The 22,342-nt window shown below is 30.7% G+C and overlaps 1 long non-coding RNA gene across 1 annotated transcript in view; it reads right to left on the reverse strand.

The window, feature by feature from the left end:
* Window positions 1-2,485: 2,485 nt before the first annotated feature.
* LOC126835765 (uncharacterized) overlaps window positions 2,486-22,342 on the reverse strand; it is a 30,260-nt gene continuing 10,403 nt past the window's right edge. The window contains exons 2-3 of the long non-coding RNA XR_007685248.1: window positions 3,381-3,951; window positions 2,486-2,732 (exon numbers count right to left, since the gene is read on the reverse strand). This is a non-coding gene — a long non-coding RNA (uncharacterized LOC126835765). The remainder of the gene's footprint in view (window positions 2,733-3,380; window positions 3,952-22,342) is intronic.

Below are 22,342 nucleotides of genomic sequence, written 5' to 3' on the forward strand. Positions count from 1 at the left end.
AGTAAGTAAAAATAAGGTAGTAAGTTTGACTGCCAAATTCTGATTGTGCTATATTTTTTAGCGTAAAAAAATATTTAGTCGAAGTTAGAAGTATTCTTATATATAACTATGAAAATAGAAAATAAATGTAAAGTTAAGTACAATATATTATAGCTCTATTTATTATTTATTTGTGCGTAATAGTAAGGCCAATGTATTTTTTTTTTAATTTTTATACAGAGTTTAGTAAAAATATGTAAAATTTACTATAATATGTGAGATTGGGTATTTATAAAATATGTGTATTATATTTATTAATATATAAAACATATAGGTAGTTCACTATAATTTATTTTATTAACAACGACTTTTTCAATCAAAACAAATGTATGATACCTATTCAGAATAATACCTTATGAATCAAATTTCAAAAGTATAATTCATTTTTTTATTTCAACAATTAAATTTGTAAATCTTAATAAGTTTTAAGACACGTACATCGTAAAAAATCACAAAATACGTAAAAAATGTTAATCAACAATCTGTTTTTTCTCAAATAATTCGTTAGAACTAATCCCTACTATTGTGCACAACAGTTGCAAGACAAGGATAGTACAAAATTATAGGTTCGAAGACACTCGTGTATCAAAATTACATAACCGAAGTGCCGTATAATTATTAATTTTATACAGTAATTTATATTTTATTATTCATATATAATATGGAAATATCAGGTATATTATAACGGTTAACAAAAAACCACAAATTACATAATTTATAAACATAAAATACTACAATTAACAAATTGATAATAATGATACAGTAAATAGTTAAGAGGACGTCACACCGGCCATTTCTAAGGAGTAAAATATAGGCAATTTTTCAAAAAATCTTAATTTAGAGTTTAAACTATAATGTATACTTATTAATACAGTAATGAGGATACTTTGTTGATTGCCATTTTTTTTGTCAGACTATCACAGTCATTTCTATAGGATAAATTACAATTTTTCCCCTTCAAAACTGCTTTGCGTCGATTAATTTTTCTCAGGCTTCATAACATAGTTAAGGAAAGAAATTCATACATTGTATTTATGACAAAATTATCTGTGTTCCATCATCCGTATTTTTTCGATATACCTAATACAATCAACGCTATATAATTTTTAAAAAAGTCCTTTCTTAATTAATTAATTATTCATTAACTGGTGGAAATATTAAAAAAATGTCAATGGTAGAACACAGACAATGTTGTTGTCTATATTATGTTAAAATTTGGTTTTTTACTTTTTGATTACAGCCTTTGTAAGGCGCAAGGCGGGTTTTTTGAAGAAAATAACGGGTGTTTGGCGCCCTCTTAACCGAAAAACTTTCATTCCTAATGGAATAATATCCCTAATACGAATAAATCTTTCGCCTTTTATTCCTAATGGTTGAGTAGAAATATTTAAAACCTTTATCAAAGGTAGCCTGATACAAATTTTACATATTTTTTAGCATGTATCATGCTTTAGCCTTGGCTGCCAACCCGAAAATGTCACTAAATAACGACACTAAATTTCGATACTAAAGTAGCGCGCTTATTTCAAACCTATAATAATATATTATAATGCCATCGAAATAATAACGAGTCGTCGTCGTCATACAAACGTTTAGCCAGAACATATAATTAAAACTATACTATCATCATAAATCGCAAGGAGATTATAGATCAGAAATAATCACTATTCAGGAGTCATCAGGCTAAAGCATGTTCCATGTTTTATAATTTTAACCGCTTAATTAGACTTAATTTAACCGCTTTAAGTAGACTATACCGTTTATTGTAATAAATGTAGGTAACTTATTACATTTATAAAAGTAGTAAAAACAACTATTATTTTTGAATAAAAACATATTGCCAACAGCAATTTATTTTTAATATAAAATACTGATAACATACTTATTTACATTATTAAACAATTCCACGTTTTTATAATTATAAAGTCTACGTTATTTAAAATTGTATAATATCACACATTCTTATCTCACTATAAAATAATGTAGAAAATGTACATTTCAAACAAGAGGAGGAGAAATGTAATGTATGGAACCATTAAATAAATTTATAAAACATTAAATGTGTTGTAGTATTATTCAGTTATAACTTATTTATGATGTCATTTTTTATGAACAATTATAAATTTAAATAAAAATAGAGTTTTATAAAGAACTATTAGAACTATTATGTTATATATATACACCTTTTTTATTCTTTTAAATGACCAAAAGTAAATTTTAGTATTTATTTAAAAAATATTTCAATAAATGTAGATTTTGGGTGTAAGTTTTAAAAGTTGAACAATTATCAAAACACCAATGGAAAAAATGACTCTATAATAGTCAGTTTTTAATAAATTATACATTTTAGGCAATTAGGATATTTCATTTTATCCATATTATGCAGGTACGAAGTAAAAAGTGACAATGAAGTAGAACATATTTTTTACAAAATTTTAATGTCAGTTATATTAATGTTTTACTTATCTGATAATATAAAAAACCTATGTTTTCTAATTTATATAATATAATAATCACTCATACATTATCATTATTATTAGTTTAACAAATGTAGCTGTATTCCACAATTTTGTGACTGTTAGTGTCAATCCGGGACGTTTTTGGGGTTCAAGAGATGGCATTTCGTTCGGCAAAACTTCAACTTCACGTTGATCTTCAAGTGTAGAGGGCAGCACATGATATTTCGCCGGTTTCTGTAAAATTAATATATTTTTAATAATATTTAAATACGACCGTATACAATTTACAGTTGTTTACAATTTTGTTTTCATAAACCTATTATAAATCGATATCATATTTGATTTGTTTCTAGAATAATACTATAATATAACAGATACTAGTATATTATAATAATTGCCTAAAAGAAATGAGTAATGTATAAAAAAAAACAAATGGAGTAATTATATACAAAAAATGGGAATCATCAAAGTAATTTGTTAAATACAATTTTTAGTTTTAGCAAAAAGGTTTTAACTATAGGTGTTATACTAATATGCACGTTACAATTTTAAGAAAAACATAATTGATAATTTCATAATAAAAATTGCATTTTTTTTTTCATAATCTTAAAGTTATCTTACCCATTAATAATAATTTATCTTTATAATTTTACAATTTGAACTATATGTGTAAAATAATTCTTGGACGTTATACTGAAGAGACGCGACAAAGTGGTGTTACGTTTTTAATTTTTACAAAACTTTTAAATGTAACTTTATGTATATATTTTTATGTTAGTATGCGTTTAATGTTAGTCAAATTATTTTTCAATAATATATGTATTGTACACATTTATTACCAAGGTCTATAGAGGCTAACAAAGTTTACTCTCAGAGATATACCTACGTAGACAGCAGCCCGTCGTGGTCTTTTGGAATATACGTCTAATTAAAATAACGTGTCCACAAATAGCCACGACCGTTTAAGTGTACAGGTTGACAAAGGAGTGGTTATTAAATGGTAGACCGGTAGAAGCTCGCAAACGATTATTATTGGAAATCGTCATTAACCAAAGTATTACAGTTTCCACTCTATCAGACGGCCGGCACGCAAAATAGATTTTTGGTCGCGTGTTGCACATTATACCAACGGAATGCGCTCGTTGACAGTAATTATTTTCACTGTTCACTTTCCATTCCAAAATCGGCGGCAGTTAATTCGTTAATTTTCCAACTCATCGACCGTCGTCCACAGCACGCCCTTAATCATGTTTACTCCATAGCCCTCGATGTGCCGTGGTCGTCTTCTCGTAGGTCATTACACAGCAAATTCGCTGCAGGACAAACCGAATGATCAATGCTTAGAAGCCTCCAAACAAACATAATATCGGCTTCTCAATGAGCAAGAAGCAATCCTCTCAGACCTCAGATAAGTGTTAACACTACATAATATTCAACACCTGGATTTATATACCTGCAACAAAACATAATAATATTAGGTCAGTTAAAAATGCCGGTATTTTAATCGCGCAAAGATGTCTGTGTTATTTGTTAATATTTATTATTATCTCTTTAAACACACGATATTCAAAATCCAAATCGAAATCCGAGTTTAATACGTGGATTTTGGTATTTAATCCAATTAAAAAATGTTTCTGTAATCAAGAATAAAGTTGAAATTACAAAAATAATAAAAACAAGAAGAAAAATGTTAAATTATTTTACGGAATAACAATAAAACTAATTGTGTTATACTGTAAAATATAAATGATATGATACTTTTTATTCGACATGAAAATTGAGTTGGCCCAAGAGAAATAAAAAAAAGTGGTTGCATGAATATGTTTGTGCTGGTAAAGGAATTACACAAAAGGAAATGAGAATACCACAGAAAAAAAGGTATACCGTACTAAAAAAAAGGGGCCATAAATGGTCAAACAATAAAATATGTTTGGATAAAAACACTGTATTCAAGGGGTAAACGGTCAGTAATTTATTGCACTAAAGGCCATTTGGGCATCACCTGTTGTTTGCGTTTTTACAAACCTCTACCGCACTCAATGGACCCTTTTTACAAAAAAAAAAAGCCTGTTGATATTTTGCCGAGAGAAATTTTCTTGCTGGGATTCAAAATTAGCTCCCTATTCTAACTTAATTGGCGTTGCTCTTTGTCTGATACTCTGATCCCTACTTAAAAAAACTTTAAAAAAAATGATTTGTCTTTTTATTAATTAGATTAATATTTTTTAAACTAATAAACAAACTTAACATTTTTAGTACATATAATTTATTTCTAATTTCAATAAAATTGTTGCAAACATTAATTTTTGATTATAGTAATAATAATATTTACTACTAATTTGTATTGCTTTACTGCGTTAATTAAAAAATATCAAGATAAACAAAATAAAACAAAAATTAATTTAATATAAATTAATTAAATTAATTAAGTGATATTAAAATAAACAAAAAGCTCCCGTAGTAAAGCACTTTATTCCAGAAAATATCAATTTTACAGGATAATTAAAAAAAATGTTACAAAAACATTCTCTTAACAATTTATAGCAAGTTTTACTTGCACATCCATGAAAAAACAAAAAAACAATTTTGGACTTTTTTTACAGAAGTCGTCTTGTTTCTGTTAATTAATGAGATAATATCTTTCTATACTATTCTATGACGAGGCAGCTCCAACGCCGAAAGAAAATAACAGCATGAAATTAGCCGCCGGTTTAGTGTACATAGGATATCAGCTGTATATTACAATAATTATAATATTAATAATAATAAATAACAAATTAAAGTTGTCGTCTGCCAAACATTCTGATTAAAAATTCGATCGTTTTGATCTCAAAACTGCTATACAATATATATACAATTATTTTCATTTTATTTGGGTATTATTAATTTTTAGTAATTGGGGAGATAATATAACATATAAACGAAAAAAATGTTTCAACTGCTAAGCTATATAAATGTCAAACATTAATTTAATACAACAAAACTGTGAATTTGTACTTATTGAATTGCAAAATACACATAAATGTGTATAAATATTTTCCTCACTTACTCAATTAACATAATTTTTTATTCGGTGCTTTAAACATGAAAAGATAAAAATATAATAATAATTTATATACTTTAAAAGTTTAATAATTTTTTGGCAGATTATTTTTTTAGTTGTAGCATTGATATTAAAATATATATAGATAACTGATAACTGATAAGCATAAATAAACGACGACAGATTTTATGCAAATTATTCGACGTCAAGAAGTACCTTCGACATATTATTATCGTTATTGGTGGACGGTTGATAGAATCCCGTCTTGACGGCGCGAACTCAAATAAAATCTGTCGCCATTTGTGTGCTTAACACTGTTTATCTGTATTTTTAAAAAAAATGTTTGTAGGTAAGAATTAAGATATTATTGATGTCTTATGGGGTTTCCGGTTTTAGAGTTTACACTTTGAAGTGATCTTAAAAACTACAATAGTATTCGGTCACAGTGTATGCTTTAGGTTGTTATTATCAACTGCATTCTGATCGAGCGTAGATTTTCTAATAAACGAATTGTCAAAACAATAGTGGTGGCAATCATTTTGCAGTGATTTACCGGCACAGCTGACGTTTTATGCCGTTGAAGTGACTGATATAACAAGAGTGTTTTTGACATCGAAGCTCCATCATATTAAAGAACGAGGTAGTTTTGCTCGACAATAAGTCGTTTTGTCATTTCTCTTCTTAGCGACGAACTGTGCAAAAGGGGGCCCGTGGGGTGGTTGATTAATCCCCGGGCCGAGCATTCGAGACAAAAGTCTCCGGTGCTCGTCAATAATTATTTCGACAAGAACCTGTATGCAAGAAAACGGATGTACGCTATATATATATATATATATGGACGTGAAGGAGGAGGGGTCAGCACCCTCCCGCCTACGACTCTCGAGTATATAATAACAAGTATTCGCGTACACGCGAAGAAAGTTGCATACAAAACAACGCGAGAGAGCTACCGCCGAGTCATAAATTACAAGTTGAAAGTTTCCCCCTTGACCCCCGCCCGTCAGAATGGCATTACTCAAAAGAGTGCGCCTGAAGGCAACGAAATTACACTATCCACTCCCCTAGTCCCTATCCATCCGTCTTCGTATTCGCACACACACACACACACACAACCGCCGTTTGCAACCATTCGTATCCGTGATAAATCGACCTGGCTTGTGTACCTACTAGTGGCGACGCGGACAGAGCACAGGGACGGCAAGTCAATTACCGCGGTGTGTACGGCACGTTCACCTTAGAATTCCTCAGAAAACTTTCACTGGCTACATGCATGCAGCACAGGCTGGGGTGACATCGAAACGGTGCCGGAGGGAAAGGCGTCGGTGTTGTCTGTACTTGGTCCTCATGTCGACTATAATAATTATTAACGAAAGATGAAAAACCTTAATAGTCTCCTCCGGGACGCATAGATCATACGACGACAAAACGTTAATAATTGTTGATAAGTTGAAATTTATCATTTACACCGTTTTCGTTATGTATATACTATATAGACGCCAACAGAATTTTTGTCATGATAAAAACCCTCGTGGTGTCTTTGTGTAAAGCTCGTAAAATTGCCACAATGTAATGTACACTCTTGCTTCACTCGATTTTCAATAATTGTATATACCTCTCTGTATCCTTATACACTGAACAGTGTTACAATAACTCACGCGACATTATATCATACGGTTGGTTACTTTGTGTCGCCAATCACATGAATATAGAACCTTTTAAAAGGAAGCCCTAATGTGAGTTCAACGTTATAATCGAGGCCGGGTTTGTTTACGTTGTGTCCTTTTCACACTATGCTTTATAATTTATAATAATGAACGTTTTCGTCAATCGACATCTATTATACAGGCTGTATTGTTTTGTTATATTTAACCCGTCATCTTCGAGGCTTTTTAATATCCTTTTTACAAATTGAACGACAATTATAGTAATTATAATGTTTCGTCATGATGCAAAAACAGAATCAAGAGGAAATTCCTAAAGACCCATAAATCCCTACCCTTGTGAGTTTTCATTGAAGGTTCGTGCAATCAATTAATTTTATTAAGTAACGCCAACAAATTAATATTAGTTTATTTTACGAATAATAGAAATTTAAAGAGGTTAACAAGACGTATAAACAACTAATAACGTTTTACCTTTTAATGTACACAATGGCTAAGGACACCCTCTCGTGGTTAAACTGAAATGTATTGCCCTATATGACCAATTTTTGGGTAGAAGGTTTTTTTTAAAAAAATGTAGTTTTTAAAACTTATTTCTCTTAAAACCGCAGAAAAACAAATGATTGTGTCTGTTTTAGTTGATAGTTTTAAATTTTGATAGTTTATAAATTTATCTGCAAAAAAATAGCAATTAAAGGGACAATTAGTATAAATGTGGTTTAAATTAATATTATAAAGTTTTTGTGAGTTTTTTTAATTTCATTATTTTTAGTGTGTCAATAATATACTTTTGTAGATTTCTATTAACAAAGTAGTTTTTATTTATTGTATTAATAATTAAATTAAAAACCATCTGGTGATAATACAAGACCGTAATAATTATTGATAGTAGTTGTATTCTTGTGTAGGTAATATTACAGGCAGATGGCTACTATTTTATTTATATTATTATACTGAGTAATATTGACCTTCCGGCGGGCGTGCCTTTTTGTTATCATAAGAAGTCAATTTGATAACAGCACTCAGTGCTGCCACACGACCGCCAATAGTTTAACAATTTAATTTCAACCGTTACGTTAATTGCTGTACTAAGTAAATGACAGCGTGTCATATTTATTGCGAACACACCTTTTAGATATTTTCAAAACTTCAGGTCATACCTCAAAAAGTTTACAATAAAGCCTCGCGGCGTTTTGTGTTTGGTCACCTTTTAACGAGTTCCTATTGTTTACGGTGTAGTCTCGAAAATATTGCATACGTAAACCACAAGTGTAATTTACCCCTTTAGTGTTATAGTCGACCTTAAAGGAAACCGCATGACCGATAGACTTACCACATTTTCGGGTTTCGTCGTTTATACACACCGCAGATGTATCTTATTGTTAAGCACACAGCCAAAGACTAGATACTCCAAAATGGCTTAACGCATTTTGTTTGTACACAATATACTATATATTATACGTATAATATTATAAAATATAACTTAATGATAACAATAAGATGTATTCAATGCACATTTAAATTAGTTTAAACTTTAGTTTAACATTAGTTTCATTTACCCGTATAGTTTATTTATACATAGTATTTGATTACATAGTTCAAATGCAATATCCATACATTTTTAGTTTAATTTTAAAAAAAAATTTTATTGTAAATAATTGAAAAAATGATTTTATTTGATTTATTCGTAATAATTAGATTTCAATTTAAATGCGATAATTGGAATTCTAAGAAGATTCTAAGAGGTTGATAATGATTGTATCATCTGTGTGTCACATTCGCTACTATTTTACAGATGATGAAAATAAAAATAAAATGTTTGAATTGGAACTGGATAATAATAGTTCAATTTTGAGGTACTCTCCTATAACGTTGTTACATATTTCTGAATAATTACATAACACAGTACCGACGCCTTTGGCAGAATAGAAGCAGTGTTGTGCCGCCCGGAATCCTTAATAATTATTATTTATCCAGTTTTCTCGACGCGGCCCCGAAAGTTTTCACCGGCAAACTTTTCCCCTTTACATCCGTCGCCGCCGTCGTCGGCGTCTTGGTATTCTTTACATCAGCATCGCCGCTACCGCCGCACTCCGTTCGCCGTTTCTCTTCTTCTTTATCGTTCATCTCATCGTCTCTTTCTCTCATTTCATTCTAAAGTATTATATATTCGACGAATAATAACTTAGGAATTTTGCGCGCCCGAGTACCCTCAACCAACCTCGGACGACTTTAAGTGTTCTCGCGCTCCGCCACTACCTCGTACACGTTCATCAGACCTTCTCTTCCTCGCGCACTCTTACACACACACACACACACACACACACACACACATATATATATATATAATAGAACTAGTGGAAACCCGACGAGTTCGCGGTAAAATTAATTAGTTTTAAACTCCGGAGCCCGTACCCAGAAAGTCTTAAATTATGGATCCTCTCCCCTTCGGCCGCGTACACGTTGCCCTCTCTCGTCGCCACCACCGTCGTCAACTCGTCTTAATTTCGCCAACATCGGGCGTTAAATTTGATTTATTATGTAATAATGTATCAAAAGGCTCTTCCTCGGATGTAGCCCCGTAAATCAGCGGCGTAATACAATTTTACGGGTTTCCACGAGAATTTTGGCGTGGGCGGCACCGGAAGAATACGCCGTTGTGTTTTCATCAAAACGTCTACTCAAATTTCTACTGACACGTGGTGAACCGCGGTTATCGCTTGACGTAAATAAACCAAAAAATGTAATTAAAACAACCTGTGTAGTTGTCATACGTCATATAATGTGATGTGATCTACCGTTTCCAATATGATTAATCCATTAACATAACGTCCATTTTGTATAAGCTTAATTTTGAAATTGTCGCCTATACAGTAGACACCATTAGCTTGATACAAGGAATACTTTATTTTTTTAGGTATTATATGGATCCTTTAAATTTTATATTGAAACAGATGACATTAAAAAGCATGTCGACTATTTTTTTTTATTTAAAAATATTAATTTACTAACATTATTATAATTTGTTATAGTATAATAAATATTTAATACTATATTTTGTGGTTCATATTTATTTTGTAATACAGGGTGATTTTTATATCATGAGCCACTCACACCAAAGTTATAAGAGTTTGAAAGTTAGGATGGGGAGGGAAGTGCGGTTCGGAAATGCACGCAGATAAAAATAAAACTGCACTCCACCTTTCCTCTTGCCCTAATTTGAAACTTCAATAACTTAAAAAATAGTTATCCAAAATTGGTTATCGACCAGTCAGAATTGTTAGTAGAATATTCTTAATTTAATAAGTTTAAAAAATATGTATGTTACCATTTAAGTTTCAAAAGTTGCTATCAAAAAATCTAGTTTAGGAGGGGGGTAGAAACATAATAATTTGTGGAAAATTGAGATCACATTATATAATAACACTACGAAAAAAAAACTTAAACTATTAATAAAACTCAGTGAGATATTGAGTGGCTCATGATAAAAAAATCACCCTATATAGCATGGATAGTAATGTCTATTTTAATTGAAAGTTATTTAAGTATGAAGAGTTTCATCTAAACGTAGGATATAAAACCCATTTGTAAAAAGGTCCAAGCACTACTATTTCGTATATTCTATTAATGTAACTTTGTTTTACAACCCCCCTGTAATAAGAATACAATTTAGTTGTATTTACGTTAAGTTTTTATTAATAACATTGTGTTTAATCTCTATCATTTATTTGTGATTTTTTTTAATATTTAAATTATCAACTTCCACTACGGTATATTGTTCAAATTTAGCATTATTAAAAAAAAATGTTACTCGTCGAAATAACGTATTAAAATTAAAATGATTTATTCATAATTTAAATAAATATATTTTGTTTGAATAAAAAATCATTTAAATTCGGTTTTATTTAATTATTTTAATTTATTAAACAAATCATATTTATTTTATTCAAATAATAACAAAAAAAAAAAACCAATCGTTTATGGTTTTAAGCGAATTCAGTTTATTTAAATAAATATTGCTCGACTCTGTTTATAATAGATACAACTCTATAGTACCTTTATTTTTACACTTGTTATATTATTAACAGTATTTTTGGCTATTCTGAATTAAATCACAAATTTTTATATGTTTGAAGTATAAATATCGATAAAAACATTGTAATATATTGTATTTTGCTTATTACTGATTGGTAATAGCAACAGCTAATAAACAGCATTAAACTTATAGTAATGCGCCTATACAAAAATGTGTGCCAAATAAATAAAACACTATAAACAATAATCAATGTAATGTATTAATTATTCTTTTAATCCCTCTAGTATATAAGTGTTGCCAGATTTTTTGATTTTTTATGTAATTTTTTTATGTATTTCAAGTATACAAAATACTAAAAATGTAAATACAAACACAATTACGGTTAAATAATAAATTTGCTTGTATTATGTGCATGATTTCTAACAGATAATCAAAAATTAAGCACGAGTTTAGCATATCGACAACAATGAAATTCCAATTCTGTGATTTTGGACCTCTTACTTGTTGTTATGTGCGATATCAGAGTAAACTCATGTAGAGCTGAACTGTTTATAATGGGCAAAGTTTCGGTGTTAGTACACCGATACCAACCTCGAAATCAGCAAAAAATGTCCGCACAAAACTATTTTTTCTGGATTTTTGTAATGTCAATGTTTTGACTTCCGTGTTCGAGTCAATTTTGAAATTCGAATATCGGTTGCTCTACAAACCGATATTTAACTTAATAAGATAACACTAGATGTATTAGTTTCAACTTTAAATGGTCTTAAACAAATATTTCTAAATTCGGAGCTGAAAGGATGAAGAATTAAAGAAAAAAGTTTTTGCATATGATTATATTTGGAGTAACGAAGTAGACAATATTAAACCTACAGTTATACTTATTTTTGTAACAAAACCACAAAACCGAGGCTAGTAATCACCTTTATTGTATATCTACACTAAATGTGTTGTATTATAATTATAATAGATTACAAAATTATTGTGAACAAATTTCTCTAAGTATAATTAGAATTTTTATTTAAAAAAAAAAAACCATGATAATTTTTTCCTGTAGACAGATTTTTCTTACACGTTCATAAAATTATCAATATGTATAAATAGTATTGCGCTAACTATTCTACCCTAGGGCAACCATTCTTTTTGCCGCCCTTGTTACCTCAGGGCACGTGACCCAATTCCCCTGGTTCAGCACGGCTATTGCATGTATACCTATATTTCCAGCTAAGAAATAAAACCACCGACGTCTACGGAATTTCGAAAATGTCATATAGAACGCTTTTTGCATAAAATATGCGATAATAACAACATAAACAAAGAGAATCCAAGACTCAATTAAAAGTTTTGTTGTTCTTATAATTTAATGTTGCTGCTGTATAAAGGCTACGTACTATATAAGAAGCAGCCATTTTGATTGTTGTTAGGATTTGCATAAATTTTATCGCATACAAAACTCGAGAAAGAGCCCTTTCTCTCGTCTCTGCCTAGTGTGCCTTTCTCACCCGGTAGAACGTATTCAGGATGAAGCACGTTTTATATATAAATATTATATATATATATATTTAAGTATAATACGAAATACTGCCACGCCTTGAATTTCAATCCAACGATGGGGGTCTGTGCTTGCGACGTTCGTGTTACAAGCGAAAGGCACACGAATGGAATTTTAATATTAACAGCATAGAGACGATCAGAGTATAAAATGGGCAAGAAACTTTTCAGAAACAAGCAACTGAAGTACGAAAACGGTATGAAATGCGGTGACTGGTTCAGTTAAACTATATTTTACAAAGCTATTTCGTGCAATTATTCTCAACGTTGCCTTATTTACACAACTAGGTAAAAAAAATAGACATTAATAACCTCAGCGTCTTTTATTTTAAAATAGCTTCTATGTAAGTGTTATAGCGATGTAAGGCGGTGAAACTTAGGATAAAATAATGGCAACACGTTTTATTGTAATTTTAACGATTCTGTTGCAATATATTACAACTAAGCGGGTATTATTATTACTATCTAATTCGTGTATATTCTATATATATATTTAGAGTAGTACTAGAGTTTCTCCATGCCGCCTGTCGTATTCTTAAGACCAACGCAGTCGCCGCCGGCCGGTAAAGTGCGATAAAGTTTTAAGGGCCTTTTGGTTTTACGATATACAAGACTGCAAGAAAATGACGGGAGGTGAGCATAAGCGAGGAAGGGGTTTTCGTCGAGAGATTTTGTTATTGCTACTGTAATATTTGTGTGTGTGTGCGTGTTTAAATACCATTAAAATCCGCCGCCGGGTCCGCCTTATCTCGTCGCCTTAACGGCAAACAAAGTTTTGCGAAATGAGCCTTTGTAGGGCTGGGTGCGAGGGGCGTCGGGCTCTCCGAAAAAGTAGTAAAACCACCCTCGAGCCTCCACCGCGCCCTGCGTTGTCTCACATTAAATATATCTGCAGTTACGCCACGCTTTTCTCTCGGACTCGAGGTTCGTTTTAAACCACCGTCGAGACTTAAGCACATTCGACAATAAACGCACTCTGCCATGTACACATCGCACTGTCTGTACGGTAACTCTCCCTTTCTGCCAATGGTAATTTTGCCCGATTTAACGTGTAAATATATTGGTGAAAAATGCAACAAATTATTGCAGTATATTTATGAATATTATAATATAAAATATGCGTTTATTTAACATAGGATAGCTGAAAACATTGTATATTTATTAAAATAATTAATTTATTACAATTTTTAGTTATATTATTAAATAGAATTAATGTGGTAAATATAGCAATTATTAAAAATGCTTTTATTGATTTTCTAAAATTGTAAAGAAGTAAAAATTGTAACCTTTATTTTACTGCGTTCTTATGAGAGATGGATATAAGTTTTCTTCTATAGATGTATAAAAGATTTGGAAATTGATGTACGATATAATTCAACACATACAAATAAAAAACTTACATTTAGTTTAATCTTTATCTTTTAAAATTGAAAAAAATAATGAGGCTTTTGGCGTGACTGTGTTAAAATTATACTTCCTCTGGTTAAAAAAATTAACGAATTTATTAAAAAGAGAGATAAGGGAAAGCGATAAGAGAAAGGTTTGCAAGGCTCTATTAAAGGTTTTCACATAGGTATTACATATTATATTTTAACAGCTTGCGTACGAGTCCGCAACACCACGGTATACATTTTTATGTATCTAAGGTGGCCATACTTCACTGACTTTAACTTAAATATAATTTAGGCTTAATAATAATTTTAAATTTATTATTTTTATTATATTACATATAATACATCATACATAAATCAAAATTATTCGAGTATTTGCCTATAAAATGATTGTTAACGATTTGTGACATAATACTATATTAGATCACACAGAGCGGTATGTTTGTATGAATATTATACATTAACTAAAAATGTACTTATAAAATGTGCAGTAATTACAAAAACCATCTGACATTTATTTGGACTATTATAAGAAACGCTTAACACAATATTTTAATAAGTTATTCAAATAATCTTAATGAACTATCTTTGAAGATAGACTAGTAAGTAAAAATATAACTTTGTTCACTATAATATTCGTGCTTTAATTAAATAATCGTAATGGGATTTATAAGATGTTAATTATAAATTAAATTGTAAAAGTTGTTTTTCATTTTTCGATAATAATGAGTATTAAAATTACAGTTAAATAAATTTATTTTTTTTTAAATTAGGATTCTTCGAACGTATCGAAACGAATTTGTTAGTAACATACTGCACGAAAATTGGGTACATTAAATTATCTCGAAGAGAAGTATTAGATGTCGTAATAAGACGTGAAAGGAATGACTAGTATAATTTATTACTAGTTCCCTTTTGAAGTTTCTGGAGTGGATCATTAACATTGCTACACGTGTGGCAAACTTTGAGAAACTTTCGTGTTTTGATTTTTTTTCCACCGTCAAACATTCGAGAAACGCTTAAAGGTTCGCTAGAGTTCTGTGCGGATCTTAAAGTGATGCAATATTAATGTGGCTCAATGATTCGCACATGTAAAATAATATCGTTAGTTTCATTTGAATACGTGCTCTTCTAAAATAATATATTCATCTAATACCGGATCCGTCATTAGTGCGTAACGAGCATTAACTTGAAGGATGGGCTGGAAAGAAGACATCGACGATGATTAAACTTGCCAAGTCCATACCTACACAATAATAATAATACAATACAAGAAAAGCAACGGCAATACCAGTGCCACTTAAGTTTTCAAAATATTGTTCTTTAAGAACCGACGGAGCGTATAAGCCGTCGACGAGGTTATAACGAGCGAAACGCATTTATATAATACTAAAAATAGAGGTACTTCTCATCATACATTTTCCAGAATAAAGAGCCTTTTGAAAACTATGGCCGTGTAGCTAAGTCTTTGGGCTTTTCCATTATTGTTCTCTCTATAACGATTTTCCGGCACGACGAAGATATTCCTTTGTTCGTATACAATACGGAAAAGTCGTTTTAGAAGTTTCAACAACGACGGGCTCCTATAAATCACCGACGCATAAACATGTTTAACTACATTTTACACTTGAATTTCGAACCATTACATTGTTAAAATACCAATTAGTCAACTTTGAACTGCTTATTCCATCAGTGAGTGGCCTGATTTTTTTTTTTAAGTATATGCCTATATGTTTTTTTGTATACGCTATTAGTGGTTTGGTGGAAACATATCTTTTTTCAGCCCATTTTGTAAACCAATACTAGAAATATTATATTATTTTGAAATGATCTTTGCCGCCAACTACTGCAGTCTCTTATTATTATACTGAACAATAATATTTCATGCGAAAACGTTGTCCTGTTCCTTCGTGTAACTTTTGACTGTTGAGAAATACCACTGCGCGACGACTGGCGTGCCCGCAAATAGACCATGTCACGTGTCACGTCCGGTTTGACGAAGGTACGGGGGCGCTTAAAGGGTGTGTGAAGGGTAAAACGAGAAACCTTTTTCGCGTGTGCTATACTCATCCTCCCATCGCGGATTGTCTTTCTCTTATTTCACCCTCTCTTTGTCCATTTTTCCTGTTGTATCCTTTTATTCCCATATTTACCATTCGTACAAACGTCGCAGTCGTATTAAGGATAGAAAGTTGGCTGGGTCAAAGGAGCCGTATGACGTGTGTGAATGTTTTGGTGCAGAGAAGGCTTTACTTCGCATGCGTATTCATGGAAATTACGGTGTCAGCGGCTCCTCCTTCTTATGTGTATATGTGTGTGTGTGTGTGTGTGTGTGTGTGTGTTGTTGGAAAATTTTGTTGACAGGCGCTGACGGATAGCTTCTTAGACGACAGCAACGAGTTTGCTCGTCTCCACTACTTTACACCGCATCTCGCCTGCGTCCATATACGAAAATTCCCTATCCACACTTCTTGTAAATAGCCTAATTGAAATCAAGTCAAAAATAATTTGATACTACATGCAGACATTTATCCGTACTGTCTAGATAAATTTACCAACAGCACATAATGCGCGCACACACACACACACATACTACCGTCGTTGGTTTATCAAATTATCCCCATTAAAAGGAACGGGAAGACGAGACAGCTTTGTCAGATTTATGGGGTGACGTTGCAAGAAAGTCAAAATTTAGACGTCTTCAAGAATGCACATTTCCCCTTTCTTCGCTCGTTTGCTGTGTTACTAATCTCACGTTAATGTATGAAACTCACGTTTTGTCTGTCAGGTTGTTGATAATTTTATTAACGAACGTAATCAAGAAGACAATATGATTATAGCGACGGGAAATCCATGTAGATAAATCCGAAAACTAAAGATAAAACCAGAAATATGATATGCCAAGTAGTGATGACAGTACATATATACATACTCCGATAATCTCTTTTTATCATATACATTAGAATTTACTATAAAATATTGAATTAATATAATAATACTAAAAAAAAAATTAATAATAACGGAAACAGAAATCGCTATTAATTAAAAATAAAAGGCATAATACAGTTAAAAAAAAAAATTAGAAAAATATAAAGTAATATCTATACCTAAAACGTATAACTTTAAAGAACAGTATACTTTATAGTTATAATTTATGTATCTTTTATAATTAAAAATTAGAAACTTTTTGAAATTAAAATCTATTCAAAATCAGAAAGATATTTTTTTTAATTTTGATAATAAACAAGTTTATATACCATTTATAGCCTGCAACAAACGGCGAAATATGTGCACATGTTGTAGGTATACAGACAGTTATTCTTAAATTTGTCTAATTAAAAGGGAGAAAGGGGCTTAAGACTTTATATAAATGTAAACCTCTTGGAAACTAAGATCCTCGAAATTAAAATGAACAAAGAACAGTTATGTTCGTTGTTAATCGCTAATAAGAGGGGACGAGCTTCCAAATATATTCTGAGTTGAGTGAAGTTTTAAGAATTGTTGGAATTAGAAATAGTATACCAAGAGAAGCTCATAAAGAAAAAAAATGTTATTAGTTTAAATTTTTAAATAAGGAAAACAAATTTATTTTTTTTAAGAAGTCTTGCAGATTTATGATGGAGTAGTAATTAATTCACTCTATTTATTACAACAATAATTGTGCACTAAGATAACTTTATATAGCATCTATCGATTAATATATTAATAGGTAGGAAATATAAATTACAGCCGTTTGTTAAGAATAAACCTTAGTAATTATGGCAATTCGCAAACACACACAAGTTTATAGTACCTAGTGAAATGTTATCTAATATTGCAAATTCACCATGGAAGAGATTTAATAGTTGTTGGAATTACATTTTCATTGAGCATGAAACAGTTGACTTATACATATATATTCTACTTTTAATACCCAGTGAACTGTTTATCAAGAAATTTCACTGGCTCTCGACAATACTATTAAACAACTAGAATAGATAATAAAGTTACCTACTATTTTTTTTAAAATTATTTTCTGTTTGTTGACTGGCTTTTAAACAATGTTTTAAGGAAAATAATATATATTTGAATGGCATTTATATTATTAACCTAATGTCTATTCCTAAAATTAAAAATTAAACACTTTATTTTAATTTTTAGTAAATTAAATTTTTTAAATAAATATTTTCGTACACAATATTTATAAAATAATCCATTTTTGCAACTTTGAAACACACGCAAAAGAAACAAAACAGAATTTAGTATTAAAATGATTATATATAAAATTTAATTGGGTATAATTCTATAGTTTTACGTTTTTCCATACTTTTTAATTATTTTTATCACTTTAAGAAATAAGCAGTTAGTTTGAGAATTGTTCATATAGTTCATTGCAACTTACCACGTTTTTCACTATATAGCCCTTTAGTAAACAGACATTTTGCGTATAGGCCTATTAATTAGAAGTATTTATATTAATATTTAAAGTAAATACAAGGGAAAGGGTTTAGCGCGTTTAACATTAAACATGCACGTTATAGTAGTGGTAAATACTAAATAATACTGTAAATAATTTAGCTATAATTCTGTTTAGTCTGTAAGTAGGTATATTTGTTTATGCAAGAGTACTGTATACAGAAAAATATTGTTTTGATAATTTATGATACGTTAATCGCATAGGTATGTATCTAATAAACCCAAGACTTAAATTGGAGATTAAACTTAGAAGGCAAAAGATAACGTGCGTTGTAAAATACTTATACTTGAACATGATAGCAAAACGCTATTTTTTTCAAATAGGTACCTAATCGCTTTTAGTATTAATTAATGTAATCATAGTTCCAATAATAATCTTACAGATAGCAAACATTTGCTCTCAATTTGACTTAATGATTTTGGCTCAAGTTTAAAAGTCTAAGGAGACCGGTGTAAAATATGATTATTACATTGACAAATAATTTGTATTAACAAAAGATAATTCAGAAGTTTTTGATTCTAATAACAATTGTGTTCGGAAAACGTATTAAAAGTACATGACAGACAAAATTATTAAAATTGTTGTAGAGTGAACTGAATATTTTCTCTCATGTAATATTCAGAAGAGCTTAGAATTATTAAACATAATAAATGGAATAATAATTTGTTGATAAACCTTGATATTATGAACCTAAAATTAATATAGTCTACTTACATAACAATAAGAAATACAAATTGATATAAATCTTTAGCTATTAATATTGTACAAAAACCTGTGAAAAATAATGAACTTTTCTAAGCATTTTTTTAGTTTTTTTAATTTTATTTAGTTTCAGTTTTGTCAAAAATTACGTACATACAAAACAAAACAAATGAAAAAGGCTGGATTTAAATTTTGGCCTGAGCGATTTGAAAACAGTTTTAAACTAACAATAAGTTTTAGGATATTGACAACTTTACCTTAAGATTTGTAATTGCCCTTATTATTCGAGTTTATATAAAAACTCGATTTTTTTCTTTTGTATTTATGTAATTTTAACAGCTCGGTTTCTTTGAAAAGTTCATCTTCTGAGACAAGTTTATTAAAACTCATTGTGGCGCAATCTTAGTTAAATCGCGTACATTAAGATTTCAAAAGACTTATTTTCTTCTATTTCTAGGAATTAGTAATAACAACCACGTACTCCATATTAAAGGAAAGACGTACTTTTATAATAATTAAATAGAATTCTCAGGTATACGATAAAGCTCAAATATGTATAGGTCTATATTATATTTTTTTAGATTGTAATTTTTTTCTTGAGATTTTTTTATACGGGTAGAGTTATTCCATAAATTATTCTAATTTTGACTTTTAAACCACTTTTTCAGCAATATTTTTTCATTTAGATACATATCTACGTATTGTATCTAAATTATAGTCATCATGAATGAGTAAATCGTTGAAATTTAAAAAATGGGAATTTATATTTTCGTTTTACCGATATTTTCGTATAAATATATTATGCATAATATAATGGTTTTATGTTATTTTCGTTTGAATACAAAATATTTAAAAACTTTAAAATCAATTCGAAGGCTGTAAATCTACATTTCCCACGTGGCGTTGTTACATAGATTTGTTAAACCCTTTTCTGAGCGTACAAAAGTTCTGCCCACCGCTCAACGGCCGTATTACGAGGGTCGGCTATATAAAAAAAAAAAATCGATACGTCCTTAAGCGTATATATATATACATACATATTATACAGCCGTTTATATGCACACGCAGCATCGGACCTCTCTTGAAATGTGAAATAATTCGAAGAAAACCCTCCGTGGAAGAATATCGGGGGCGGCGGTGAAGAGTGCACACAATAAAAGCGCTGCCGCCGTGCAAGTCGTGTTGCAAAAGTATGCGGGACGGTAAAATGGCTGGAGGGTGTGAGAAAGAGTAAACGAGAGAAAGAACACGGGCGGAGGGTAGCGGCAGCAGAGCTGTATGTAAGGGCTCGGCGGCGACGTAAGGGATTTTAAGCCTGGGGGTTATTACAAATGGCGGCGGCGACGTTGCGCGCGGGCGCGTCCCGGAAAGAAAAAGGAAAACGTTGAGAAAATATAGATCCGTACACGGTGGCGTCTGCAAACAGGAAACGGCGGCGCTGTGTTTCAACTACTTTTCCTCCAGCCGCCGCCGCCGCCGCTCCTTTCTTTTCCGCTCACACCGAACACCCACCCCTCAACTACCATCCACCCCTCCTTCTCCTCGTACCTAAAGGCGCGCGGTCGGTCTTCTCTTATTTTCCACCCTTTTATAATATATATATATATATATATATATATATATACATACGGCGTCGGTGGCGCCCGGGAATAAGTAAAAGAGGAAAAAGCAATTAAAATCGGCTGCTTTCCATTGGTTGGTCCTGAGGAAAATGTTTTCTCGTTTGCCCGGTGTATATATGTATACTATTAAGTTCATCTCCGTTGTATCGTTTTGCTGTACCAAGAGAAATCAAGATTTCCCACTCTTTCTCTTGCGAAATTATTTCGTTATAACGGTTCACGCGGTGATTAGGAATTAAAATAATGTCAGTCAATAATAATCACGCATTATAATTTAACGATGCAGTCTATTTTTTTCCTTACTCATTTTAACCCACACAAACGCAATATTTACTGTACTTAGCATTCCATTTTACTAATTATCATAGGGTTATATATAGGGTATATAGGGTTTATTTGCTATTTACACTTTTTTTTTAATCGTTTCATTTTATTTTTTATTTATTTACAACCAATATACTTATAAGAAAAAATGTACATAACATAATTTGCTAAGTATACGGCACGTAGAGATCTGACATTTTAAACGTAGTTAAACGATTAAAGGTCCTAATACGGTTCGAGCCGGATTTTTAATTCTGCGTCTATTCGCGAATTAAATAACAGCTCACAAAAGATTGGCATCAGCTGTTTCGTTTTAATGCACATATGTAATTATTTAATATTTACTAAATATTAATTTTATTCTATTCGTACGTTGCTACAGTATTCGCTGTATAACGACTAGAAATACCTAATTAGTAAGCAGTCATTGTTGACGGGTTATAGCTACGCTATATACATAGTTAATAACAATCAATAATACAACACTTTATACTGCCATGTGTTTTCATAATTCATTTACAATATCTTAATTTATTTCATAATATAATTTATAGTTGACCGCAAACGTTTTATTACATTCGAACTGATAAAATTATAACTATATTTTAATCTTATGGTACTTCCTTAATTAGAGGCGAACATTCTTATTTGTAGCTAGTAAGTAATTTCAGTTTAGAGTAATGTAATTTTAATTTTTAAATTACAACTAAAATACACAGCTAAAAATAAATGATAAAATCAACGAACTTTTTTTAACTCATTTTAACAAATATGGGTTTTTGTATTGAAGGTTTAATAACTTTTTTAATGTTCTGATTTTAAAGTTTTGTGGTTTAATTGTTCAAACTTCATAAAAGGGTCAGGACAAAATATATTATATTTTATACGCTAGAAAATTCTGTTTTCTGAAAACCTTTTTCAACCAAGTTTCGAATTTGATATAAAATCAAATTACTTCTCTAAAACTGCATAAGTTAAAACGCTCGCATTAAAGTACCATTTTAACATCGCGATTACTTTGAATTTAGTGTCAACATTAGACGATGATAATTGTTTTT

Source organism: Adelges cooleyi, unplaced genomic scaffold (assembly GCF_023614345.1).
Source record: "Adelges cooleyi isolate 19-005CV unplaced genomic scaffold, UGA_ACOO_1.1 ACOO_flye_CR_arks_rails_tigmint_CR_PRNA_23, whole genome shotgun sequence".
NCBI classification, from domain to species: domain Eukaryota; kingdom Metazoa; phylum Arthropoda; class Insecta; order Hemiptera; family Adelgidae; genus Adelges; species Adelges cooleyi.